Source organism: Dendrobates tinctorius, unplaced genomic scaffold (genome assembly GCF_039654945.1).
Source record: "Dendrobates tinctorius isolate UK_male_01 unplaced genomic scaffold, ASM3965494v1 ptg000157l, whole genome shotgun sequence".
Classification (NCBI taxonomy): Eukaryota; Metazoa; Chordata; class Amphibia; order Anura; family Dendrobatidae; genus Dendrobates; species Dendrobates tinctorius.
Window position 1 is genome coordinate 7,300,873 of NW_027361824.1, and position 10,161 is coordinate 7,311,033.

The 10,161-nt window shown below is 40.2% G+C and overlaps 1 pseudogene; it reads right to left on the reverse strand.

Moving 5' to 3' along the window:
* Positions 1 to 366: 366 nt before the first annotated feature.
* LOC141051447 (olfactory receptor 52N1-like) lies at positions 367 to 1,332 on the reverse strand (annotated as a pseudogene).
* Positions 1,333 to 10,161: the final 8,829 nt, after the last annotated feature.

Genomic DNA, 10,161 nt, shown 5'->3' on the forward strand with positions numbered 1-10,161 from the left:
CGGGTCTTATATAAACCCAATAACGCTAGGCGGCCAGGCAATCACAATAATGCCAGTAGCCAACATGACTCCGGCATTACCGTGTTTGGCAGGCAATCTTCGCAAGTTTAGTGGCTCAAAATCAGGAGCGGGGATTCGAGCTTGGCGTACGAGTACCCAGATTCTCGATCGAGTACCAAGCATCTTGAGCACCAGGATGATCGATCGAATACAGAGCAGAACCGAACACGTTTGCCCATCACTAAGGACGATGTTATGCAAAAATGGAGCGAAAAGCAGCTGGTTCCATAACCTGGCACCTGGACTGGTCAAACAGATTGAATGTACATCCTGCAGCCAATGGAACTATAAAGGTTACTTAGAGTTTTACAAATGCTTGGATAGAGCCAACAGAATATTGAATTTGCTTGCCTTCAGATGAAAGGTGTGGAAGATCCTTTTTCTCATCACTTTCACTATTAATCCATAGATGAGAGGATTTAAGAGTGGAGAAACCACTATGACTTGCACCGACATGATGGTCCTAACTTCATAATTAAAATTCTCAGAAATAAAGTGATAGACGAAAAGTTCAAAGAATAAGTTAGAAACATAATTTGCGATGGCTATTAAGTGAGGCTTGCAAGTCTGCAAAGGTTTCGCTTGGAGGGCTTGAGTGGACTTTATACAAGCCATTAAATATTTGAATGTAGGAGATTATAATCAGTGTTGGTATAAATCCTGTAATGGTGGAGGCGATGAAGAGTCCATAGAACTTATTGATAGTAATATCCGTGCAAGAGAGCCTGACCACTGACCAGCTATCAAAGTAGACCTTCAGTATTGTGGAATCACACAGCGGAAAGTACATAATAGTCAATGCCAGGTGGATACAAACCAAGATTATTATAAACAACCAAGCTGAGAAAACCATTTTGAAGATGGTGGTCAAAGTCAGTTTACTCTCATGGGGCTGCAAATACACACAGAGCGGTCAAAGGCCATAACAGTAAGTATAGTTATCTCACATCCCACATATGTGTGGACACAAAACACTTGCATCAAGCAGCCAACAAAAGTGATGGTCTTCAGACCGCTCATTTGATTGAATACAAGAAAGGGCAAGAAGGTGGTGCTGCCATAGATCCCATTGAGATGCGGCATGGAGATAAAGATGCACACGGGTTCCTGTAAGGTTTTGTGCATCAGAAGTGTCATGATGACCATAACATTAAAAAAGATGACCATAGTGTAAACCAGGAAAGCTACAAAGCTGTAGAAATATCTTACAGATGCCACATCCCTGAAGCCAAGAATCAACACTGAAGGTTGAAGACATGTATAGTTCTCCATGGTGCATAAAATCAGAAAAAAAGAACCTTCAGAAGAGAGAAGTAATTAGGTGAATTATTAACATTTTTTTCTAGCGATGAAAGATTAATCCAAGTGCAGCAGGAAACGAAACTCCAAATAGAGTTTTTTTTGTGACTTGTCCACCTAACGGATCCCCATCGAGAATATTAGCCCCCATAAAATGCTTTCTATCTTTCTTGTATATACTTTTTTTTTTTGACAATGTGAAGTCCCAAACTGCCTTGCTATAAACCATATGTGGTCTTACATTCAATTCAGGATATTTATATAAGGCTTTAGCAGCTGCAGCTTGGCATTGAGTATTGTAATTTATTTAACTAATTAACAGTATACCTAAGTTCTTATTTTGCTCTATTTTCTCCATTGATGTTTGATTCAATGAATAAATAGCAAAACCAAAGAAATGAGCTGGAACATAAGTTGGTAGGAAATGCAATGTGTTGGAGCACGATCACACTGTGGTCACTCAACAATCAAAAGCCAAGATAAAAACAAAATGAGCATATGCCCTAGAGTAGGTAGATAGTAATAGTGCATGTAAATAACACAGGGCATTATTTTGATCAAAAAGTTTAAAGTCCATACAACTACGGCAAGGTGTATCCGATCGGAACAATCTTGGCTTCTAGTTTTAAAACCATTGCCTTGTGTCGGTCGATCTCAATATAGATGGGGGCAAAGCAGGACACAAGTCCATCTGTTCAGACATCTGCCTATAGGAAGTTATATAGATGAAATGCTTAGTTTAAAAAGATGGAGCTATCTATGCCCCTGCTTTTACAAAGTACAAGAAACTACAGCAAAACCAAATAAATGAGCCGGAGAATAAGTTGGTATACTTGCACTGTGTAGGAGCACGTCCACACTGTGGCCACTCAACAGACAAAAGTCAATATAAAAACAAAATGAAAATATTCCTTGACGTAAGTAAAGAGTAAATAAATAGTTACTGTTTAAATTGTTTTCTTATTTTCTTACTACAGAATATATGTTCATTTTGTTTTTATCTTGGGTTTTGTCAATGAATGCATAACTAGAAAATTACTTAGGTCTCAGTACATCACTTTCTTGGCCCAGGCTGCAAATTAGTAAGAATTTTCTGTAATACAAGTAAAACCATTGTGCTTCTATTACACTGAGTTTACAAAAGCTATTATATAAATGTACAGAGTCAAAGAAAAGGAAAAAAATGCAAAAAAAATGGATTAAATTAATCTAAAATAATACAGCAAAAGTTCCAAGCAAATATTTCACATGTCACATAGAGATGTCATTACGTACAGGCTATATACACACAACGGATGAAAAGGGAAGATGTGGTCACTTACAGTTTCTTTTTGTTTACTAGCTTGAAGTTAAAAAAAATCAATCAAGAAGGTGTTGAATCATGGAAAACCGGTGACACTCCTCTTCATTCCCTGTCATCGGAAAGTCTGGCCCTGGCTCCAGCGTGTTGTCTGCCATAATGCCAGGAGTGGAGACCAGGAATGATAAGTAAGCATCATTACATCTACAGCAGCATGTTAACATTTGGGCACCCTTGATCAAAATTACTGATATTGTGAACAGTTAAGCAAGTTGATGATGAAATGATCTCTAAAAGGCCTAAAGTTATAAATTACATTTGCATTTTAGGCAAATATATATGTATACACTGTTAGGGTTGCGGATCGCACTTAATATAAAATATAAGAAAGTGCAATCGCACCCCGGGGTCCACCGGGCAGAGATGGTAAACTGCTGCTCTGTAATGGCGGAGTACTAACTGAACACCGGCGGGTAACCACTGACCCGATGTGTACAGCGGCGGAGTCGCCAAACATAAACGCCGGAGCCTGTTACATTCACAGAGCCCGGCAAGGAGAGCACTAGTGTAGAGACACAGGACTCTGCCCCAAGGACACAGGGATAGAGTCCCTCCAGCCCCACTAGCGTTCAGCATCGCAACTGCGATGCCTTGACAAAGTGACTAGGGATAGCCACTCCAACAGCATTCATCACCACCCTGGCGGACGCCACTAACCAGCCTCAGCTAGAGCTGGAAAGCGCACGGCGCCGCACTGATGGACACTGCTGTATAAGCGGTACAGTGGTGCCTGGTGCAGATTGGCACACACTTGCACTAACATGTGAGAGGAGCTGGAAGCACTGCGGCGCTAGGCAGTGCCACTACTCGGCTCTGACTCTACTCCCTAACCCTATAAACAAGCACAACGATAGGGAGGGAGTCTTAATGAGTCAGTCAGCGGTTAACAAGCATCCTTCATCATAAACACAACTAGGCATATGAGTCTATATTAGCCCATGGCCAAGCGACCATGTGAGTCTTTTATACTGGCGACCTTCCGGGACCTTCTGTGTGGTCCAATCGGAACAGACACGGGACCCGAGAATGTGACCCCTGATCTTCAATGAGAGGTTGAGCCACAGGTATGCTCAGTGGAGCCCCAGGAGCTGCTCGCCGCTGGCTAGTGCAGGCTGCTATAGCTGAACCAGGGATGGCAGCAGCAACCAATTCGACAGCCCTAGCTTGAGCAAGGCACTGGGATTGACGCCTTTGCTGAGCAGGCTCCTCTGTGGCCGGGACTGAATGGGAGACCGCAGAAGACAAGGCTCGGGATTCCTCCTGCGCAGAGGGGGAAACCCGATGCCTAACATACATGCTTTCACCTTTTACATTTTTGACTTTACTAAAAGGAAAATGGGTTGATGCAAAACTCTGGACACCCTGCATGGTTAGTACCTAGTAGCACTCCCTTTTGAAAATATCACAGCTTATAAATGCTATTTGTAGCCAGACAAGAGTCTTTTAATTCTTGTTTATGGGATTTTCATCCATTCTTCCTTGGAGAATTCTTCCGGTTCTGTGAGATTCCTGAGTCGTCTTGCTTCCTCTGCTATTTTGAGGTCTAAACCCAGATATTCAATTATGTTCAGCTCAGGGGACTATGAGGGCCATTGTAAAACCTTCAGTTTGCGCCTTATGAAGTGTTCTATTGTGTATTGTGACGTGTGTTTAGGATCATTATCCATTTGTAGAAGCTATCCTCTTCCTCTTTTCACCTTCAGTTTTTTAACGGATGGTGTTATGTTTGCATCAAGAATTTGTTGAAATTTAATTGAATCAATTCTTCCCTCTACCCATGAAATGTTCTTCATGCCACTGGCTTCAACACAACCCTAAAGCAAAATTGGTCCACTCCCATACTCAATGGTTGGCAAGATGTTCTTTTCTTAAAATTCTGTGCCCTTTTTCTCCACACATACCTTTGATCAATGTGGCCAAAGAGTTTTGTTTTAACCTCATTGGTCCAAAAGACTTGTTTACAAAATGCATCAGGCTTGTTTAGATGTTCTCTTGAATACTTCTGATGCTGAATTTTATGCTGAGGATGCAGGAGAGGTTTTCTTCAGATGATTCTTCTATGAATGTCATATTTGTGCAGGTGTCTCTAAGCAGTAGAACAATGTACCACAACTCCAGAGTCTACTAAATCTTTCTGAAGGTTTATTGCAGTTAAGTGGGGGTCCTGATTTGCCTTTCTTGAAATTCTACAATCAGCTTTGAAACTTTGTTTGGTCTTCCAGACTTCATCTTGATCTCCACTGCTCAAGTTAGCTTCCATTTCTAAATTACATTTCAAACTGAGGAAAGGCAACTTGAAAATGCTTTGCTATCTTCTTACAGCCTTCTCCTGCTTTGTGGCCTCCACCATTTTCATTTTCAGAGAGCTAGGCAGCTGCTTAGAAAAACCCATGGCTGCTGTTTTTTGGCACAAGTTTAGAGGACGCTGGGTTTTTATACATCTGGGAATTTTGCATCACCTGGCTTTTCCTAACGATGATAGTGAAGAAGCCATAATCCTAACATGCTAATTAAGGTCTGAAACCTTGGTCAAAGTTATCTGAGCACAAAAATCTCCAACAATGCCCAAACTTTTGCATCAGCCCATTATCCCTTTGTAATTTTTTAAAATATAAAAGATGAATATGTATATTTTTTTGCATAAAATACAAATTAAATGTGTCATCTTTAACTTTAGGCCTTTACACAATCATTTCATTTTCAACTTGTTTAACTGTTCACAATAACAGTAATTGTAACCAGGGGTGACTAAACTTTCACATGCCATTGTGGTCCGAGGTCTCAAGTGGTTTATTAAATATGATGCACTTTTGAGAACAAATTCTATAAATTGTAGACTTGGTCTATGAAAATGTGACTGCCTAAGGCCAGTAGGCCTAAACTTTGGGGTCACCTATGAAATACCCCTCTGTAGTGGATATGTATGCCAAATAAATAAGATATGCTCTTCTGGTGTATCAGGGCAATTGTAAAAACGTTAGGTGTTTGTTTCAAACGTATATAGGTTTGATCCCCCCAAAGCTTTTTTAAAATATATATTGGCTTGTGCAATCCATAGTGTAAGGCTATGTACACACGTGTGGAATTCCATGCCATGGGAAATATGCGTGAAATCCGCATTTGAAATTCCCGCCTATTTCCCGCGGAAAAACTAGCGTTTTGCAAGTGAACATAGCTTGCAAAATGCTAGCGTTTTCCAAGCGATCTGTAGCATCGCTTGTAAAACTGATTGACAGGTTGGTCACACTCGTCAAACATAGTGTTTGACGAGTGTGTTAAAAATGATAAAAAAATAAAAAATCGTGTTTTTCTCACCTTCCGGCATCCCATGCATCGTTCCTGATCCTCGCGATGTTCCTGGCAAGTCCCGTTACCAGGGATACCTTGCGACAATGACCTTTGATGACGTCGCGGACTCGCGAGACTGCTACGGTATCGCGAGACCGTGACGTCATCAAAGATCATTGTTGCAAGGCATCCCTGGGAATGGGATTTGCCGGGAGCATCGCTGAGGCCTGGTGACGCTGCGAGAGACGCCGGAAGGTGAGAAGATCACGATTTTTTATTTTAATTCTATTTTTAACAGGGATATGGAACCCAGAGCCCGGAGGAGAATCTCCTCTCCCCCAGACCATGGGTACCATCCGCAAATGTTCCTCTTACTTTTCACATGGTGGGCACAGCCACATGCGGAATGTAAGCAGAACAATGCATTCCTATGTGTGCGGATTTTCCCGCGATTCCGCACAAAGAATGAACATGCTGCATATTTTTCCACGATGCAATTCCGCTGAGGAAAAATGCGCAGCATTAGCACAGCATGTGCGGAATCCCATAGGATTGCATGTTATGCTTTTTTTTTTGCATTTTCGCGGCAAAATTGCGTGTTTAAAAACACCGCGAAAATTCAAAAAAAATGCTACTTGTGAACACAACCTAAAGCTAAGCCCAACTTTTAACTCCAGCAGGTAAAAGTGTAGGATTTAAGACCCTCATAACAATCTATAGTTCTGTTCTATATTTCTTTCCCATGGTGGATAAGGAAATTACATTTGTGGAGAAGTTTTTACTGAATGTATGGAGCATGGGTGCATCTATTACGTGAGATTGGGAGTAAGTCATTCCAGCCCTCAATAGTGTTAGATTTGGCTCATTTGACCCGCTACTGGAGTTGACCTCCCAACTTCATGGCAACTGTACCAGGGCAGTCTTTACTTCTGTAACCAGCATCTTCATCCCAACATCAGTTGGACACCGGTGCTCAGGAAGGATATAATGGAACTAGAGCGGGTACAAAGGAGGGCAACAAAATTAATAAAGGGGATGGGGGAACTACAATGCCCAGAGAGATTAGCAAAATTAGGATTATTTAGTCTAAAAAAAGACGACTGATGGGCGATCTAATAACCATGTATAAGTATGTAAGGGGACAATACAAATATCTCTCCGAGGATCTGTTTATACCAAGGAAGGTGACGGTCACAAGGGGGCATTCTCTGCATCTGGAGGAGAGAAGGTTTTTCCACCAACATAGAAGAGGATTCTTTACTGTTAGGGCAGTGAGAATCTGGAATTCCCTGCCTGAGGAGGTGGTGATGGCAAACTCAGTGGAAGGGTTCAAGAGAGGCCTGGATGTCTTCCTGGAGCGTAACAATATTGTATCTTACAGTTATTGTTAGGTTCTTTAGAAGGATGTAGATCTGGAGATTTATTCTCACAGAATTTTATAGGCTGAACTGGATAGACTAACGTCTTTTTTCGGGTTTACTAACTATGTTACTATGTATGTTACTATATCATTAATGACTCTGGTGTTTACTGGAGAGCATGTGAAAGCAAAAAATGACCTCCTTGTTTGGTGCTACTTCCTCGAAAAATAGAGAATCGGTGGCTTCCACTGAAATTATTCCTTTAATGAAGTTACTGCAATGCGTCTTGGAGTTGGACAACATTGGAAGTTGGGATTATGATGTCCTCTTGGTTGTAACAACTCATTACCATATGGGCATGCTACTTCTGTTGTTCTGCACCTAGTATGACATCATCAGGTGAGCAGTACCACTTTCTAGTTTTCTTCTATATTTCCTTATATTGGCGACAGAACCTAAGGGTTGAGTGTTTACCGGGCTCCTCAAGGTCGTTTGGTCTAGAGAAGCCCAGGATGATGGGCCAAGAATGCTGGCCACATATGTGAAGGCTTCCATGGTTTACAGGAGAGGGAACTCATACAGCTAAACAATCTCATTTTTTTCCTAATGTTTTGCGGGCTAAGTAGATTTTTTTATTCTGTGATTATTTTTTTTACCGTTAAAAAAAATAAATGTACAAACTTATCAAACCTTTTAACTTTTTAAGCTGCTTAAATTATTGTAATGATTTTTTCTGTCTTTATGATTTTTGTTGCCTTATCTTTTATAGTGATTTTAAAAAAATATGTAACTTTTTTTACTAAAACAAAGCCAAAAAAACCTCAAATGAACGGAATAAATAATTAAAAGAGTTTTTTTTTTTTTATAAACTACTCTATTTTATATAAAGGGATATATTGATGAAACAAGTCTTCCATTTTTCACTTTTGATTTTCCATTTGTGACTGTTTAAAAAAAAAAAAGAAGTCATAACATTAAGTATTTTTCCTGTAAATAATGCCTTCAGGAAAAAAAAAATTACATCTAAAAGGAATCAACATATTTTAAAATAATGATAATTATAAACTAAATAAATATGTAATTGAGTCTATTTATTTCTTTGCATTTTATATTTTTTATTATTTTTTTTAATTATAATTACAATTATTATTCTGTACACCTTCTATAAATTGTATTTGTGATATTTTATATATTTTTATGTTATTTTTCTTATAGTATTTTTCTTTAGGATTTGTATTATTTGTAATGGCTGCATAGCAAAACTAGTAGTCCTGTGACTCGTATGTAAGTAGAATAAGATTTTTTGGCTTCGGAAAGTCAGACCCCCCATATGTTGGAGTGAAACTAAGTCCTCACCTGTGGAGCGTGTGACAGGACAGCGGCTTTGTGCCTCCGATATTACCGCGCAATCAGCTTTTATTAACTGCTTGTTAAAGAATGAAGTTGAAAATATCTGTAAATAATTGAATTTTAATGAAGGCAGAAAATTATTTATATATTTCAAGTTTCGAACAGGGAATTGCTGACATGTCTAGATTGTAGTCCCAGAAGTACCATGCACCTGAGCCTGGTTGTGTCACACTGGGAAATATTGTAGTTGTCAGCAATCAAAGAGTGAAGAACTTGTAAAATTATACAATTATAATTATTATATATACATATATATTAAAAGAAATGACTTGTCTCTAACTATATAACATTCCGTTTCCTGCAGTATCCAGAATGAGAAACAACTTGGTGGTAAAATCTTGCTTAGGCTAGGTTCACATTTGCGGTTGAGTACGCAGTGTATCTTCTCTGCAACCGTAAACACATGTGTTATGAATGAGTCACCGGAGGAGGAGAAAACAAAAATACAAGCTAAGTCCAGAAAACCGGAGAGGTTGGTAGCTATCGGATTGCAGACCCCTGATCCTATACACCACAACTAACAATAGCCGTGGGGGGCTCCTACGGTGCCCTAGACCCCTCGTCACAGCCGGAGAACTACATAAGCCTAAAGAAGGAAAGGGGAAATCTAAACTGCCCGAAAGTAGACCCCAAAGCAATAGACAGCCCCCAACATGTATTGTCGGTGAAAAACAGATGAAAACACAAACAGACAGAAAGACAGGTTGAGCAAACGATGGGGCCCAACTAACTAGATAGGACAGGACAGAAAAGATGCTGGCTGCAATCCGCAAAAAACCCTACCAAAAATGTCCAAACCGTCTGATAGGGAAAAAGGCCCTGAAGTCGCTAGACTTCAAAATCACTATATCAGCACTCAGGTATATTCTGAAAACAGTGCAAAGAGATCAACTGATCAGAGACAAAAATGGAATTCAGCCAGTCCCAACCAGGACTGGCTGAATAAAAACACTAAGGAAACCAGACAAAATCTCATGGAATAAGAGCAGGGCAAAAAAATTAGCTTTTTGTAGACAGGAGCTAAACTGGATGCAAGAGCTCAGAGCAGAAAGGATCACCAGCAGCCCTGCAGGGTGTTGGCTGCCTTATATCCACTCAGAAATTCCAGATGTCCAATCACACTCCGCCTGTTCAGATGACAGGTTCCTCCCATCCCAATCAATTTCACTACCTCTCTTCACCAGCAGAGGGAGTTCATCAGACATCAAAGGTGAAGTGGAGAATGAACTCACAACACACATGCATGCGTTTGCGGTTGCAGACGATTGGCAAGTGCTATTTTCCCGGCTAACTTTTGAATGTACACAAGCCGTGTTTTATGTAAATTCTTGCGTATGCAAACGCATGTGCTTGCATACGCATGCGCTCCCATAGACTGTAATG